The following is a 19958-nucleotide window of genomic DNA, read 5'->3' as shown; positions in this document are numbered from 1 at the left end:
TCAGCGTGCAAATTTATAGCAATATTTTACAATAGTACTTATATTATACACATTAATTAAAAATTATTCACAAGAAAAAATATTTAATCCAAAAATTAGATATAAAAAGAATGAAAATAGCGACTGAGGAAAATATAAAATAAATGTCAAAATGTCAATAAGTCAATTTGCAGTAGTAATTATTATCGATAATACATTGAAGAACATAATTATGTAATCTGATTTATCAGTAATTCAGCTAAAATTAAAAAAATCTTTCGTAGAGTAAAAACAATGAAATAATAACCACTCATGTAATTTACGTTTAAATGCAGGAAAAGTCAATTCATCTAATTATAAAAAAAAATATGTTGATAAAATCTATGGTTCTCGCGTGATTTCAGAAAGACAAAATTTTACGCAAACTGAATTGGGGACATCTGCTAGTAAAAGAATTTAAGTTCGACAATTGCGATATCCCAAAACCTACTGAATAAGTAATTACCTATTATGTTAACTAAATGTCCAGATCAGGTGATTTACGCACATTCTATCCGTGTACTAAATCCCGGAATTTAGAATTTAGTTTACACTGAAATCTAATTTGAATAGGTACCGGTATTGAGGTAACTGAAATACAAACTTAATTCCACTGAAATTCGTAACTAACTTGTATTGGCAATATTTTGAATACAAAGCACGTCAACTGTATTTGATTTTAAAAGCCTTATAATTTGACTGACTTTATTCAAATAGTTTCCACGAAAAACTATCAGCAGGTGTCTAGATTAAGATCCAGATTAAATTTTACTTCTGATTTTGCCATATGCTAAGGGAGGGGAATGGGGAAGTGATGCAGATTGCTGACGGAATGGTACACTAGAGATGGCAAAAGGAATCGGGGCAAACAGTTCCTTAGATGGAAGGACGACTTATAGCTCACAGCTATAATTCTATAATAACAGTCATAAATAGTATAATAACAGTCATAAATAGTATAATAACAGGTTGAAACTGGAGGAGGGTTGCAATAGATAGAGAGCATTGGAAGTCGCTGGAGGAGGCCTATGCCGAAAGGTACACTGTTTTGAAAAAATAAAGACTGAAATTAAAACAAAATGTAATGTGTGTAAAAAAATTAAATTTCTTGTCACAGAACGAAGGGTTTATTATTATTATTATATCTGGTTTTGTTACAAATTAGTACTGACATTTGTGCGTAACGATCAACGATATTTTGAACTAGAGATAAGGCACTAGCGCATCAAACTGAGGCAGAGAAATGTGCATAATTGTCTTACTAAACTAACAAATATAAAATACAACGAATGTTATCTAAGCAAATAATACCCAAATTTTGTCTTTAATGTCGAGTTGTGTGTTCAGGAAGTGTAAAAATTATATATAGATACATGAAGCTAATATAATGGAATTAAACCCAAAATTGTGCATGTGTCCGCTTAGTGGTGTAGCTAAACTCTGATAACTTTTTGCAGTGATTTTGTAGGCACGTAACATATATATAAAATATCGTTGGTATTGATCGATTTTGTCTTACTTTCGTAAAATTCAAGGTGTCCTCGTTATCTTCAAGGAGAGAGTATTATGCTTCAGCATCAAATAGCATGATAACAATAAGTACGGTGTATCTTGATCCCACCAGGATATAAATTAAAATGATGATGATTATGATGACTATATTGTTAGCGGCGTAGTTAATTATGTTTATGGGCTATATGTGTATCCGTAAGTATCTATACTAATATTATAAAGCTGAAGTTTGTTTGTTGTTTGTTTTTGTTTGATTGGTAATGGGCACCAATAAGAAGACCACAATTCGCCAATAACTATTGGCGAATTGTGGTCTTCTTATTTGTGTTAAAATATATTTTTAAAATCTACTTCAAGTAGATTTTAAAAATATATATATAGTATAATCTACTTCAAGTAGAGAAGTGTTGTAGTTAATTATTTTAATGATCTGTATGTAGAGAATAATATAAATGATTCGATAGGTAATTGACATAAACATTTCTTGACAAAATGTAGTTAGGTAGGTTATTAATTTATCTTATTTTTACTATTTTATGAAGAACAAAACGATAGTTTAAAGACAAGTAATATGTGTCTGCGACCTACATGACATTAATCGCGTTAGTACTTGTAAAAGTAACAGAACACTAATAAAACACTAGCATGTGTCCTACCATTATACAGATTAGGAATAAAAGTATTTATATAAAAGACAAAGCAGAATACACCATAAAATGGTATAATAACGTCGGATTACTCAATAAAAATAGCTTAGCAATAAACACAGTGGCAATAAAAAACGTTTTATATTATACAGGCCAACGATAGCCTGGTCCGCGTCATGGATAATAACTTTATAATGCTGTGGAAATGGGGTAATGTGAATGAATTAAATCAGTGCCAATTTACTTGTATATTGCTAATATAGCAAACAGAATATTCATTTGCTTCATTTCATTGTAATTTATAGTTGACTGTTAAAAACATAATAGTCCGGGATTCGTGGATCATTTTTTACAACTGATAACTATGAAGTTGATTTTTCGTGAATAGCTTCATCTCAATGAGACGATCAACTTTTTTGTTTACGAAAATTCTTGATTCTGGTAGCTAATGCACGCCATTGACGATCAAATATTCTCACGTTTCTGCAGCGCCCACGACTGTAACTGATCGTGTATTGGTCACTGCGTGCATTACGGCTCGACTTATGAAACGTCTTCGATGCCGTTTGCGCTGCAGAAACGTGAGAATAGTTGACCGTCAATGGCTGACTTAACTGAGTAACCGGGAAATAAAAATTTCTGAGCATCGGAACGAACTAATGTACCACGCAATTTGTAGGTCATTATGGCTGTTAAGTTGTATAACTATTAATTAAGTAACAGTAAAAAATCACCTGGTGAGTAAGTTATATTTTATAAATTGAACTATCGCGAGTGTTATAAACTTAGATCGTAACTCGTTGCAATAACCAGCTCATGACCAAGAGCCCCGTATGGGTTCGAAACTAACTAAGTGAGTTAAGTTAAGTTTCATAACAAACTAAGCCTATCTATACTAATATTATAAAGCTGAAGGGTTTGTTTGTTTGATTGAACGCGCTAATCTCAGGAACTACTGGTCCGATTTGAAAAATTCTTTCAGTGTTAGATAGCCCATTTATCGAGGAAGGCTATATATTATCTCCGTATTCCTGAGGGAACGGAAACCGGCGTCAGCTAGTTTGATATAAATGAATTAAAATATTGGTCTTTCGTCTTGGCCCGAGAAGAGCTCATAAAATTGGAAATAACATGAACTTTGAATTTTGACCTTGTTTTATTAAATTTATCGTTAGAAAGTTCAATAGTATTTTATGTATATTGCTATTAAATTGTCTCTGAGATATTTAGCGTTCAGGAACCTCGGCATTAACGTGAGCCGCAAAGAGTTTGTTCCCATTGCCTCGCGACCCCGTCGTGTTCACGTGCCGACGTATATCTTCATCATCATCATAAATCACCCGATGGATGTCTGCTCTACTTATGCCTCTGATTAGAACTTCCAAACAACACGGTTTTGAGACTTTTGCAATGGCTATCTGCAACCTGTCTAATATCTTCGGTCCACATAGTGGATTGACAGACACTGCGCTTTCCGGTGCAGGATAGCTATATTTTGACTTACCTACGTAGCATAGAGCTGAGGCAGCGCCCCATTCAGCCGAAACCTTAGTATTAAGTCTCATGTTTTCTCCTAATTATTTTATGTTTTTTGGCTGAATAAATGATTTTATTATTTACTATTATTATTACTTATACAGTATTATAAGTTTTAGTGACTGTTACGTCAAACATTACCGCTTTACCTGTACTATTCGCAAGTTTTAAAATATGGTGAACGTCTGATGACCATTAATGCTCGGGACTGAAGGTCTATGTTGTCGTTTGTTATCCGAGCCGAGGGATACCAGAGATTTTCAAACTTCGGGATTTTTTGTTTGGTAGCAAACAAAAAATCCCGAAGTTTTATTAATTTATGAAAACAATAATTTTCATGGCCTAATTCATTCTGGGACTTTACGATTTGTAGTCGAAAAAATTAAATTTGGCTGATGTGCCAAATACTAACGCAATTAACGTTGTCACTAGTTTTATGGGAACACGCATTTATTGTATGGGAAGCGAAATTAAAATCTGCGGTTACATTTAAGCTAGCAACTCTACTAAACATAATATGCGAAAGCGTTTCACTTTGGAATGAGTGTTGTTCACTAATGCTGGGTACACACTAACGTTGAGGTCTATAAAACGTCTTAGTTAGCATTATACGTGTTTCATACTATGCGGACTTTTGATTTGCTTCTACCACGAACATATGCGGATTTGAGTCTTATTCTAACATACATAACGTCTAAATTATATTAAGCTAAAGGAGTTACTTCGCGTTCATATTAAAATGCTGGCAGTAAACGTTCTATGTGAAGCATAATCCTACATACTAATATTATGGAGGACTTCTAAAGTATAATGTGAAGGTTAATGCTCATTACCTTGCTAACTAAAGTAATAAAATAATTAGTTGTTTGAAGCTTCTTTCACAAGTGTAGCTACTATAGTTTACATTATAAAGTTCACAAGTTAAACTAATAAACATTTATAATAAGCTTTGCAATGATATACGGAATACAATGGTTTCTAACTATGTACAAAATTAAAATTAAATATACCGTTAAAAGCAGTAAAGCTGCTGGCTACGTATTTTAATCTATACTTTTACAAAGCTGAAGAGTTGGTTTGTTTGTTTGTTTGTCTGGTTTAATGCGCTAACCTCAGGAGATACTGGTTCTAATCGAAAAAAATTTTTTAGGTACCTACTTACATTTATCAAAGAAGGTTATTGGTTGGAGCATGACGTGCATGATGGAAATATACGTGCATATATGGCGGTGTACCAAAGCGGCGACATTGTACCGGAACGCTAAATCGCTTGGCAGTACGTCTCTGTCGGTGGGGTGGTAACTATCCACGGCCAAAGCCTCCCACCAGCCAGACCTTTTTTTTTTTTTTTAACGTGGGGAAATCCTCATGGATACCTTCTCGCCACGGGGAGGCAAGACGGTTATGTCGGACTTCAACCGACTAAAACCCCACGGTGTTCCCACTCGCCGCCTTATGACTGAGCCACGGGAACATTTCATAAACTACCGCAACCCCCCACCAGCCAGACCTGGACCAATTAAGAAAACCTTAATTGGCCCAGCTGGGGATCGAACTCAGGACGTCCGTCTTGTAAATCCACCGCGCATACCACTGCGCCACGGAGGCCGTCAAAAACTAACTACTTTACAACTAACTACGTAACTAGCTTAACAAACAACAAACCAATCTTAAATCTTCAAAAAATGTGTTGTAAAACTCAGTCTGTATGGTCAACGATCTATGCTTGTTTCCATTGGGGACAAATTAAAGATGAATTGAATATGTCGTTAAACATTACAGTAAAGTTTTTTTTAAAGTAATGATTTCATTATTAAAGTAGATTTATCAATTTTTTTTTTATATTTATATAAATTTCCGGGTGCTGCAATGCGTAAACGTTTAAAGTTCGACGGAATTGTTTTCCTTTAAATTTAAAAATTAAATGGGTTTTTACACAGACGAAGTCGCCGGCGTCCACTTGTTTATTATAGAAATTGATCTATTCGAACTAATATTCAGAATATTAAGACTAAAAATGTGGGTAGTTGTAGTTTCTCACACTACAGCCGGTGTAGTTGCGTGCACTTGATTTATATTAACTCATCATCATTATCAGCTTATATCCAGGGCCAGGCCATCTTCCTTATTAGAAAAGGGATATGGAGCTTGAACCACTACACTGCTTCAATGCGGGTGGGCGTGCGTAGGCTGTTTATGTAGTTGGTTAACTACCACTACTAAATGTTAATGATATAATATGTACCTACTACACTATTATTATGTAGGAGCATTTCCCTCTACTTATAAAAAAGTAAATTAAAAAAAAACATGTTTAAAATTCTATGAAATAAAGGGCTAACAGGTATGATTCTACCTTAAAAAGTCTCGCAGATACCGTATTGTACAGTGTATAGTTAAAAGTGCCTTATTGTTGCAACTTGCTACTAAACTCTAGAGAAGTTCGAAGTTTTCAAGTTAAGCACAATTTAAGCAGTTTCTTAGGTAGTTTACTTAAGTAAACGCAATAAATTACATTGCAGCTAATGGCACGGCGAAATATTAAATTTGTTTACGATACTATAAAAATGTGTAAATCTATGGACCGTTAAAATAAAATTACGTATTTATATTACATTTTTTATTATAATTTGACTGCGTCTTGTTACTTGGACAAATAACATAAAAAACAGTTATTTATGTTTGTTGGTTTGTTTTTTTAAATACAAATTATAAGGTCCAATATTCAAGATAGTGTTTGGACTTCGCGAACGAAATAAATTCCGTTTTTCAAACCATGGATTTTTCCATGACAAGATTCACCTATATTATATTGTTTAATAGCCTACCCTATCTTTCGCTGCAAGACCTTTAAAATCGGTTCAGTCATTCCAGAGATTAAAAACATAGATATACCTACATAGATAGATTTTAAAAAACATCGTTTCTGTTTTAGTGTCTTGTTCACAATTTGTGGTTATACCACTTGAACAATATACCCTTCTTTTGTAGTGACTGACACTGAAAGTGACTGAAAAAATATATCATTGATGGAACAAGCAGATGACTGATGAAGCTGATGTTACGTGTGTTAGGGGAGGCGAGAAAAGAAACTCGAGGTTCACAAACACACCACTTTAATAACACAACTCTTCGAATATAATCACAAAAACTGAACCCGCGTCATCCATGAAGCCACGTTTTTATACCTTTCCAACGGAATAAAAAAACAAAGAAACAGTCAAACATCAAACTTTTATCTATACGAATATTGACATAACTTCACTTATGGATTATGTCAATATACGTTTTTAAATCTATTTATTTATTTTAGTTTAGTTAAGTATATTTTAGTTTATCATGGTAGTGGTAGTCATGGTACCTACGTATATTGACAACACTACAGTTATAACCAGGTTGTTTGTAACATATAATGTAGCATATCCGTTAATACAAATGCCTTCTTATTTAATTTTCTAACACGTGAAAAACAATCCCCTATAACAATATGTTGACAAAACATAGCGGACGAACAGGCTTAACAATGTTAATTTACGCAAAATCCATTTATAGAGCGACAATTGGCCCATAAATCCGTATGAACTGTTATAATAATCCTAATGGGTAAACTGCCCTCATAAATATTTTAATGTTTCTATTAAAAGAGGCAAAACATTGGCAACGTTTACAGTCGCCAAGTCGTAAGCTCCAAATAATATCCATGAATTAGCGATGGACCGGCGTCGGAAGTTGCTGCTATTTCGGATAAATTATGTAGGCGTGCCGATCGATCTTGATGCTTTTGATAAATTCAATCCAATGGACGTGATATACATTTTTGAATAATAACGTCGCGTGGCGGGAAATTTAGACGATCACAAATCTATAGTTGTAAATGTAACTTACAATAATAAATCTTTACAGGGATATTACGAAAGAATAAGTCTATGATTAGTATTTTTTTATCATAAAGAACATTAAGTTAACCACTGCGAAGAACAACCTTACATTATTATGTTTAAATAGAAAATAGAAACAATAATTGTCAATATACAAGTTTGAAAAATACTGCTATAGCCATAGAGCAGATTGCGTGTACTGGCGTGTGATTGATCAATTTAAAATGCAGAAGGAATGTTTGCCAATAGACGGTTTGTGAAACAGAAATTCCATACTGTAAAGTTCTTATACAAGGCATACGCTACACACGAAGTTCGTAAGCTTAAAGCAAAGTACCATATTTTGGTCAGGGCTATCCCTAGAGGGTAATTATTAAATATCCTTAACAATTTCAGAAGTTAATGTTTCTTGTTTGATAATATTTTTTGACGTGACAACGTCTTATAATTCGATGGAGCTGGCTGTAGAATCGAAAAAGGTGACGTTCGCTCTAGGGTTGCCAACTTTTTTTACAAGAAAATGCAACCATTTTATCAGTATTTTCTTATGACGTTGTCTCGTTCAACTATCGTCAGTAAACCAACTTTACAGAAAACCGTTTTTTTGTAGTCTGTCTGCGTGACATTTCTTGTGAATAATGCAAAGCAAAACAAAAGTTCTAAACAATGCATATAAAGAAGCTAATTTTGTTTAATGCTCCACCTAGTACTAAAAAGTTAGAGGCAATAAATTGAACAGAGATAGATTGAGCTCAGCTGAATCAAAAGGATACTTAATTGGAAACTTTGTTACGTAAAATTTTATCGGCGGCCATTTTAAAGTGCAACTTTGTCAGTTACCCTTGCTTAATCGTTAAAATTGGGTACCACTTGGGAATTGGTATACTGATTCTTATTTAAGTTGATCGAATAAAGCAAGGTCTTCATATTTAAGTTATTTTGCTATTATCAAGTCTACATTATAAGTTGATCAAACGAAGAAATACATCCGAGTTTTCATCAACAATTTGGGCCATTGCTACACGACCATCATGTGCTTTATTAGATTCATTTTATAGTTATTTAATTTTCCTTGTAAGAAACATGGCTTATTTTTCGGTTGAGAGTAAGTACCTAATAGTAGACATGATACAGTCTGGGATATTTTGCTGTTTTAATTACAAAAATGCTTCTAGTTGATTCACGAATTTTATGCTCACATATGAAATTATATTAAATAATAATGCAGTAGGTGTATGATGAAACATATTGTTAAATTTAAGATTACTTTAAAACAAGTTTTTCTTTATTTCATTAGAATCTGTCTATATAACAGAAAGTCATTAAAAACACACAAACTAGACGTTTCTAAGATTCCTTATAATCGTATTTAAGTTCAGAGGGCCTAGTGGCAGTTTGATATTGTTAACGCGTTAACGTAAACGCGAATTTCTAAGGCATCGAAATAGCACCATCTAGTGGCACTACTGCACAACTTCTTCAAATACATATAAATTCGCGTTTACGTCAACGCGATAGTAATAGTATGAAAATATTGATAACTCCCCCTAGGCACACAGAAAGCAGAGACACTAAGAACACACAAACTTGATGTTTCTAAGGCTACTTGAATTCAGTTTTCAAAGCGAAAATAAAACGCATACTTTCAAGTATAAAGTGATTGGTCAAATTCAGTTCTAGCTCGTTCCTAGGACATTAAGTGCAGACGTAACCCTCTCCATAATGCAGCAAGCCATCTTAACCTAAATTACATAGTGTGGGAAGTCTTTAATCCCGTCCACTTATGCAACAACGCAACCTGTTTAATTTGTTGTGTAGTTGTGGTTAGCTGTAGTGGAATAACATTAAATTATTCTAGCGCCGTGTTGACATTTAGTTCCATATAATTAAGTTAAAGACGCTGTTGTGTTGGTAGTTTGTTGTTAATTATAAATTATTTTTATAAACAAATTCTAACTAATTATGTCAATGCGAGTGTGTTCTTCTTCTTCTCTTCTTCTTGGCCACTAGTGGTTGGCCATAGTACGTAGGTACATTTGGTGCTGGTCCCTGCTAGAGTCACTCCAGCCAGCCGAGCTCGCTCTAGAAGCTTAGCAGGCCGCCCAGGTCGCCGAACGCTTCTTGGAGTGTTGCTGGGGATCCTATGTGTGCTGCGCGTTGTTCAGATACACCTCTGTATCTAAGCATAACATGTATCGGGGTTTCTTCTTCCTCCATGCATGCTCTGCAAAGGGGACTGTCAGTTATATCTAGAACCAAAAGGAATTTAGAGAACAGTGCCCTGTCATTAGTTCCGTTACTGTTTGCTACGTTTAAGTTTAAGTACTTTTATCGTTAGACGTGCATTGAGGCTTGGTAAAGCCTCTTTAGTATGTTTGCAGTCATTTGTGTTATTTTAAATTATTTGGAACCCTCGTAACTTTAATTTTAAGTTTTCGACTTTAATTACCACCATTAAATAATGACCTAACTTGACATTTTAATAGTGCTTATAAACTTAGCCTAATTTAAATAAATGAAATTTGAATTTAACGTCAAAGCTGTATAACGTTTTAAAAATTTACGTACATGTAGCTAGGGTTACTTACATAAAATAAAAGAAAAATGCTACACCCCAGTTGTAGAAAAAACTATCTACGTCAGATAATAAGATTAGGCTATCATAAAATATCTGCACTAACGCTAAAACTAAAAAATGTACTCAAAATATAGGTAAATCTTTTAAAATCATGATTTTAACTTTTTAGTAATTTATACTTATCAATAATAAAAAAAAATAATTATCATCAAAGTTTTCAAATTAAAATTTGTACAACAGAAAAAAATTTAGAAATATATGTCTTAGTCAATCTCAAGATGGCAGCTTTTTCAAAGTGTTTTTCTTTCATCGCCTTCAAAGCCTCACCGTCAAGAGATTCGTCGAGCTGCCGAGGTGGCTTTAGACTACAACAATAGGGAATGAGAACGGTTGTGCTATATTTAGTCCAAAATGCAGCGTCTCTACAACTGTTTTTCAAACAAACATTAATCATTATGAAGCCTTACTTATAGCAAACTAGGTGACGCCGCGCGGTTTCACCTACGTGGTTCCCTTTTCTTTAAGAATACGTGGATAATAAATAGCCTATAGCCTTCCTCGATAAATGAACTATCTAACACTGAAAGAATTTTTCAAATCGGACCAGTAGTTCCTGAGATTAGCGCTTTCAAACAAACAAACAAACAAACTCTTCATCTTTATAATATTAGTATAGATTTGAGTATTCTATCACGTCGCTATCATCTCCTTTACAAAATATATCAATCTCGCATCATTTTACTCATAACATATTTTTATTTGATTTAGTTTGTGATTTGAGTATTCTATCACATACTCGTTTATTGAATTCATTTATCTCATATTATTCTAAGTAATTACGTGTAATATGACATAATATACTGAAGTCTTCGAACAGTGCGTGCTGCTAGTTCTATAGAACCTATGGTTCTGAGAGTTGGTCGCTAGCTATGGGTCTCATGAGAAGACTTTTTTACAAGTTAAGTTATTGAGATACTAAATATTATAAAATGAAACATTTTTTTTACAAGTTAGCCCTTGACTATAAGCTCACCTGATGGTAAGTGATGTGATGATGCAGACTAAGATGGAAGCGGGCTAACTTGTTAGGAGGAGGATGAAATTCGGTTTCTACATGGCATCGTGCCGGAACGCTAAATCACTTGGCGGTACGTCTTTGTCGGTAGGGTGGTAACTAGCCACGGCCGAAGCCTCCCACCAGCCAAAACTTACTTAGACGGCTGTGTGACTCTAAGTCACACAGCGGTCTAAGTAAGTTTTAAGGCGTTGAAACGAGCTATGTTAGGAGTATCTCTGCGTGATCGAATCAGAAATGAGGAGGTTCGCAGAAGAAGCTAAAGTGGCAATGGGCGGGGCACATAGTTAGAAGAGCAGATGGACGTTCGGGTTCTAATTCCAAATACTGAATACTGAGTTCACCCCTCACCAGGTGGACTGACGAGATGAAGCGAGTCGCAGGGATTCGCTAAATGCAGGCGGTTCAGTAGAAGCTAGCCCGTTTCCATCTTAGATTGCATCATCACTTACCATCAGGTAAGATTGTAGTCAAGCGCTAACTTGTAAAAAAAAAAAAAAAATGTTTTATTTTATAATATTTAATATCTCAATAGCATCACGGTAAAGGGGCTGCATTCAGCACCAAAAAGTCATGGGTTCGATCGAAGAAATAAGGTGAAAGTACTTCCCCTGAGTTTTATCGAAAGGATCTTCACTAACTAACTAACTAAGATTAAAGGTTTAACTTTTTGGTGTAGTTATTAAACTAAACTTAAAAGTTTACATTCAAAAATAATGGTAAATTTCAAAAGTAGACAAAACTTTTCGTGTAAAGATACATTGTCGCTTTGTCAGCATTCTCTCTGATTTGGCTGTCGCACTTCCGTGGGTCTCGATAAATAACAACGTACAACCCTAGCCTGGTAGCCACTAAACTTTAATATGAAGGAGATTGTCACCATTCTCTTAACCTAATGAAGTAGCCTTGAAGCAACACTGTAAGAGGCTCTTCACACGGTTACGGTGTAAATAATTTTAACACTTACAAATTTTTAACCGTATTTCAGTTTAAAATATATAATATCTCCAAGAAATGTAATTTATTTTAACTTTGTTAAATAGAGTTTACAAATCACTTTATAATATTTGTCTATGACAGATAAATTCATCTCAAGACCAATTATTTATGGATGAAATATTCCAAATTAATAATTATCTAAATTCAATTATTTGAAGTAATCTTAGTCTACAAGCAACTTTGAAAAGTTAGGTTCGTCTATTTATAGTGTAATTGGCCAAACAAGAGCTGACATGTTGCTCTAACAGTTGTTTTTTTTTTAAATCAAACTTTATCATAGATAACTAAGATTTTACCTATAACTCATTTCTAATTTCTTTTAATTTTATTAAAAGACAAAGTACCAATGTCTTTTTCTTTTATTAAAAGCCAAGAGTGTGTCGAAAGTGCAAATACAGGTGCACTCTCATTTCATACGAGTCTCATTACGACTACCTACACTCTACAGTCTGATGGAGCGAAACATCTATAGCTATTTGGAGGGTTAATATTTTAGTAGCAAGTAGTAGCAGATATATTATATGTTTTTTCCAAAGAACATTCCTAGATGCAAAAATGCATTGCCTACCCAGAGGATTATATCTTTATTGAAGGTAATTTCCATTTTGTACAATGTAAATACGTATAATATCTGCCCTAAATCCCTTTAGGGAGAAGCCACACGGTGCAATACGGTAGCGGTGCGGCGCCATACCATGTGCCAAGTTTTATTTGAAATCATTCAGTAGTTTCAGCGTGATGCCCGAAAAACAAAAAAATGCGGACAGACAGACAGACAAAATCGAAAAAAAATAGATAATCGAGAAACAAAAATTTCAAAATTTCTTTAATGTACAAAATGTATAGAATTCGTATTATAAGTATAGATTCTAGATGGCGCTAGTAGTACTCTATGCCACGGTAGCATTTATTGTTACAAATCTTATAAGTAAAACCTCAAATTGCGAATTAATGTATAGAATTCGACCAGTTCTATTATAAGTATAGATATGCCATACGGTGCTATGTGATCGCGGCGCCGAAGCGGTTCCGCTGCGGCATCCCGCATACAAATATCAGTTATATGCCATACGGTGCGCTCCAGCGCCGAAGCGGTTCCGCTGCGGCGTCCCGCATACGAATATCAGTAATATGCAACACTGTGCGTTGCGGCGCCGCGCCTTAGGCACACTTTCTGTACGCACACCAAGTGCGTACAGCGACGCGGTAAAACGTCTCTGAGACGCACCGCACCGTGTGCCTTCACCCTTACATTAATTCGACTTCGCCACTAGTATAGGTGCTTTTGTTAAAAAAAGCCAAAAGAAAAACTCAATATTTTTTTTTATTGGCCTTCATCCGGATCTCGAATTCTATTCTTCTTCCCATCTTCCGCTTCCAAGATATATGTCTTCCGCGATCCTTTGGCGCCCTATCTAGGGTGTAGTTATCTACGCTGGGTTTTTATGGGTATTCTGATTGCCCCTCAACCAGCGATACATTATTCGTCCGAAGGGTACACCTATCCATACCGCGAAAAATTTGTACTATATTCGCATGATAAAAAGTAAATGGAAACGTAATATTTTAGAAAGATCTTATTACAATGTAAAGTATTATACATATAAACAATTAAAGCGTTTGGCTTAAACTATAACTGGAGTCCTGAAATGGATTTTTAGAATCATAATTCATCATTATCATTAGCATAATTATAATATTGATCGACATGGAGTAAAAACATTATCACCTTATGTTAACCCATACTGGTGGGCTGTAGAAGCCTGGTGGGCCTAAACCATAACCCCTAAAGAGAGGCCAGGCCCTGTTGTCATCATACGTCATCATTATTAACCCATATTCGGCTCACTGCTGAGCTCGAGTCTAATCTCAGAATGAGAGGGGCTAGGCCAATATTCCACCACGCTGGCCCAATGCGAATTGGCAGACTTTACACACGCAGAGAATTTTCTTAATTCTCTGGTGTGCAGGTTTCCTCACGATGTTTTCCTTCACCGTTTGAGACACGTTATATTTAATTTCTTAAAATGCATACAACTGATAAGTTGGAGGTGCATGCCCCGGGCAGAATCCAAACCCATATCCCCTCTCTTAAAAAAAGAACCAGGCCTTGTAGTGAATCGTTAAAAAATAGGGTGGTAATTATGATTTCCATTGATGGTTTAAAGTTGCTAGAGTAGGTGTGAGTGAGCCATAACTCTACGTTTCGATACATAATTTAGGTATCTTGCAACGTTGTCACGGCCAGAACCGCGCTCATTTGTCAACGGCGCGCCAGCCTGCCTATTCTCTTATCTCCCAGCACATACATAACACCAGTGAGGTGTTATAACCTCTAGAATTTTATATAGTCATACAAGTATTTAATCCATTTATTTACCAACCTACAACCTACATTTTCTTAGATTTTTCTTTTGTGAAAAATGTAAGAAAATGTAATTTTCTCTAGAGTTATGAAATATGTAAGAAAAATAGTATTATGCAGGATATAATATAATAATCCAAATATTTAATTATATGTGGGGCTAAGGAAGTCTTTTATTTTTCAAGCCATTTATTAAAAAGTCTTGAAAAATAATAGTTGCTAGGTAAATTTTAAAGAGGTTCGTTTGGAACACTCATAACTTTTACAAAAGTTTGTGAATTTATTTATTTATTTACACCATTTGCGTACCACCCTACGTATTTCTTTAAAAATAGTAGTTGCATGCAGCACTTTGAACGGTCGGATATAGTACTGTCTAATTGCGGTCTCTAGATTTATCATCACCTCACTGGTTAATTCACGAGAGGTATTTCATGGCCGTTTTAAATATTTATGACATATAGGCAAAAACGTTTTTTAAGTTGAATATTTATTAAATATACGATTTTTTACACCCATTGTTAAGTACATAACATTACGAAACGAGGTCAAACTGGGAGGCTAAAGCTACTTAATAGATTTTTGTTTTCATTTCGGTTTTCATTTCGGCATCCACGGTCGTGAGTTCGATTCCTACAACTGAAAAATATTTGTGTGTTGAACATGGGTGTTTTCTAGTGTCTAGGTGTATTTATACATTATATAAGTATTTATATATAGTATATAATTAAATATGATAAAATCCGCTACCTTAGTACCAATAAAACAGACTATACGCTTATTTTGGAGATAAGTAGTGTGATAAGATAAGATGTTTTGTCTCTCAAAAAGTTCAAAGTGTTTATTAAACGCAAGCTTTTAGCAAAGTCTTATAGTGTTAGTGAGTATATGAATGATAAAAAAGCTTGGTGTTAAACTGATTTATACGACTGTGTGCTTAGTTTTAAATAAGTTTGTAAAATGGAGGTAAACGAAAAAAATAAACATTGGCTAAGTTTGTTGTGGGCTCTTCTCGGACCAAGGCGTTTGGAACCCTCGTAACTTTAATTTTAAGTTTTCATCTATTATTACCACCATTAGATAAAATTGAATTTTGACATATACCTGACCTTTTAAAAGTGCTTGTAAACTACGCTTAATTGAAATAAAAGAATTTTGAATTTTGTGTGTATTGTGTAAGTATATTTACTTATATAATAATCCGAAGATTAATTATAATATTTGCTTATAATTACAGCTATTTACAAAGGGCAGGATACTGGAAATGTTGATGTATTATGTGCATTTTCATTACAGTAGCATGTAAATTGGAGATAAATGAGCGATCGTGTTTATTGAATCAGCGGCTTCTATTGTGAACTACCGCAAACTGCATACCGTGCATAATACCAATAATAATAAATTGTTAGATTGGAATTTAATGCAATTTACTATGATGCGACTTACTTTCTGTTTTAATAGTAGGCACCTAATAAACTTAAGGTACTTTTACACATGCTATAAAATAGCATGCTAAAAACGCGCTATTAACTTTGCTCCATACGAGCATGCTTATCATCAGTTTACATTTGCTAGCAATGCTATTTTTAAGTATGCTCCTGAATAAGCATTATCAAAGGAAAGATTTCAATTACACATGCTAATTTGTATCTATCGCTCTCTGTTTTTAGTATCGTGTTAGACAGGGAGAGATGAAGGTGAAGAGAATACAGAATAGCAATGCTGATCGAGTAGCATACTCAATAAGCATACCTGTTCAGAAGCTCTAAAAGCACGCTCCCTTCCACCTGCGCAGCAAGTAGCATGCTCATAAATTGCACGACTGTTGATTCTTGAGCAAGTTCAAAATAAGCATGCTTATTATTTAGCAATGTTGCGATACACATGTTAATAAGTAGCAACTGCTCAATACCAGCATGAGCATGTGTAACAGTAGCCTTAGACAAACAATTTCGTACGTAATTCTACTAATATTATAAACGCGAAAGTTTGGCTGAAATTTAAAACGCAAATAGATAATATCCTGGATTAACATATAGGCTAGTTTTCATTCCGGAAAATTCTATGGTTCCCGCGGGATTTGTGAAAAATTGATATCGTACGTATCGTATCGATATTACAGGGACTTTTTTTAAAACTAGTAAGACCTAAATAATGTTTAGTTAATGAAAAAAACATTTTTCTTTATCATAGAAAATCTTCACAGCATTGAACAGTATAGCATATAAAAAAACATTAGTACACAATACTTGAATAAAATTTTATTCAACGAAATCAAGCCCTTGAATACACAGATCATTACGATTAAAGTTGAACTCCAGATAGAGTTAAATTGCATTGCGGGAAATAATTAATTGAACGGAATTGTTCAAGAAACAGTTTCTTCCACTTGCGCGATAATTAATTCGATTATTTCAAGACTGAATAAAACTGTTGTTGGTAAACCGTTTTACTTGAAATGAAAATTGGAATGGCTTTTAATGAGTCTTTGTAAGTCAATATAAAGATTGTATTCATTTTGATTTATAATTAAACTAGCAGACGGCAGTGACTTCGAACGCGTAGTTACCCTGAACCATTCTGTTTATATTATTGGGTACACTGTTTATTCAATCACTATAGTTTATAGTTTCTAAAACCGTAAACTAAAAAATCGGTTGTCTGTAAAGTCAGTTTACTGACGATAGTTGAACGTGACAACGCCATAAGAAAATATTGATGGAATGGTTACATTTTTCAAAAGAAAATTTCGTTTTTCTAAAATACTCTTTAATAATCTTTATAGACCAGAATATACTTTATTTCTTGTAAAAAAAAGTTAGCAACCCTAGAGCGAGGGAACGACGCATGACGTCGTCTTTTTTTGAGCGTGCAGCTCATCGAATTATAAGACGTTGTCACGTCAAAAGCGAAAAATAACAACGTATGTGCTAACTTCTGATAACTTTGAAGGCGGTGCCAACACAGTGATCCATTAACTCAAACCAAACTCAAACGTTTATATTATAAAGTTTTAGAATTTTCAGACGGTTCTTTCGGGTGGTTCTTCCAGAAAAGGCTTTAATTAATACGTCACTGGCTTGGCACCGCCTTCAAAGTCAGTGTATTAAAATTATGTTACTTAGTATTTTCGGGGAAATATTACTGTTTGTACTGTACTGGTTTGTACAAACCAAATGCACATGACATTCGGTTTGACAAGGTTCGATATTCAGCGCGGATAATATTGTAAACATTTCCCGCTGCAACTGAAGCCGGAATACGGACTGTTGGCAACATTTTGCTATAACATAATTTGTTAGTTGACAAACTAATTTAGAATGCAAAACGGCCATGACCATAGTGTCTAGTGTCTATGCCAAACGCAGTCAATTGTCACAATGTAATAGTCTACACATTGCTTATTTTACTAGCCGATTTAATAAAAGGAAATTCTTTATTTAACGCGTATGAATGTATGTTTGAATGTTTGCGATTTTATTATTGTAGCGTTATTCTTTACCTTACGATGTTTTTGTAACTAGATAGAGTGAATCTCGAATTCGTCTCTCTGTCTAACATAATAGGTACTATAGATATATAGAGATAGACAAAACTCATTCGGCTATATTATAGAAATGAAAGAAAGAATAAAGGTACAGATGCGATTTTGACGAGGTTTTGGTTAAATGCATCGATCGTAGATCGTTAGATGGGCCTCAACGCGTCGCGGAATTGTCATTGGTTTCGCACATTGAGTACGTCATCACTCGTAACACAATTCTCTTGATTCATGTTGTGGCTTGTGTTTTTACACTTCCAAAATGAACACGAAGGCATAATTAAAGCATTAAAATAAAAAAAACAGTAAATATTTTTTTTAATCCACATCCACTCACAGCATGCGCTTGTTACGTACTAAGATAAGATGTGCGTGCACGTCTTTGGGTAATGACATAAAATTGTGCGTTCTTTAGTATGGAGGGGCCCATCTAACGATTTATATCGATGGTTAAGTGCATATTGTTCACGAAAAAAATAATTATATTCCAAAGCACAGGTCAAATGATATTCACCACAGTGATCTATTAGCAACAACCACAGTGGGTCGGAATTGGTGCTGCCGTTATTTCGTCAAATATTGCTGTAGTACCTAATAGCTAATTAATATCCTTAATGTTTGATTAAATTAATATTTCTCGAGTTATTTACTGATAACAAACATAAAATAACAGTCTAAACAAAGGTTAATAGATCCATGAGGCCTATATTTGTTATAATCCTAAGATGAATTGGATCCAATGGGGTTGTAGGAGATAGCCTGTGATATAATGACAGCCATTAATATTTTCTCGAGATAGGGGTGACCCTTTAAATCAAGAGCGTGATTAACTGTTCGACTTAGATCTTTGATTATACAAGTTTATTTCAATTAAATGCTATTAATATTGCAAACGAAATCATTAAGAATGTGTATTTATTTATGGCCCTTGAACTAAATGAAATTACCCAGCTCTTGCCTTGGATTTAATCTCAAAAGTGAAGAATACGAGCAGGATTGGTAATCATATGCGTGTTTTTTTTTGCCAGTTTGCTTATAAAACAAGTAATTATTTTTAATGTTATGTTTTAATAAAGTGGGACATTAACAGCATTAAAACATCCAATTTTGAAGGACCTAAAATAGGGCCAATTCTCTTCTTCTTGATCGTACAGGGGGATATGGAAGTTAGAACCACCATAACTCCAATGCGGCTTGGCGGGCTAACTGTGATAGTATCAGGCCTAAGATAACTAAAATATAGAGTTTTTTTCTCCGGTACGAAGGTATAGGAAAATTTCCAAGAAGTTTTATTATAATTGAAAAGTACTTATCATTGGAAATGTCTGTAAATTACGCACATTGGAGTTATAATGAAAGGCATGAAAAATTCGTTTTAAATAATGTTATATTGAACTTTCTTTTAATTATTATTTTAATACATTTTAATTGGAGATAAGAAGATTCTTTATTTTAATTGCACTTTTAAGTAGTTACTGAAGCGTTATCTTATTTGATTATTGATTTTTTGTTAAATTTCTTAATAATAATAAATAAAATTTAGACATCATTAAAAGACAAAGTTTATGAATGCAAAATTGTGAAATAATATGTCTAGTTAAGTACCTCTGGCATACGATTTGCATATTCATGGTCATTTCATTTTCTCTGTGCTATCTTTTGCAAAATTGTAGGTACCTAAGAATAGATAGAATAATTTTCTATGTTCCGCACAAGTTAGTTAATAATATTTTCGTACATTTAAATGTTACGCAACCGTTAGCTCTGAAGTAAAACATCTGCAATGCGTCCAAATTTAAAGTTTTATTT

The sequence above is a fragment of the Bicyclus anynana genome, chromosome 17 (assembly GCF_947172395.1).
Source record: "Bicyclus anynana chromosome 17, ilBicAnyn1.1, whole genome shotgun sequence".
Classification (NCBI taxonomy): Eukaryota; Metazoa; Arthropoda; class Insecta; order Lepidoptera; family Nymphalidae; genus Bicyclus; species Bicyclus anynana.
Note: the sequence above shows the minus strand (reverse complement) of the source record.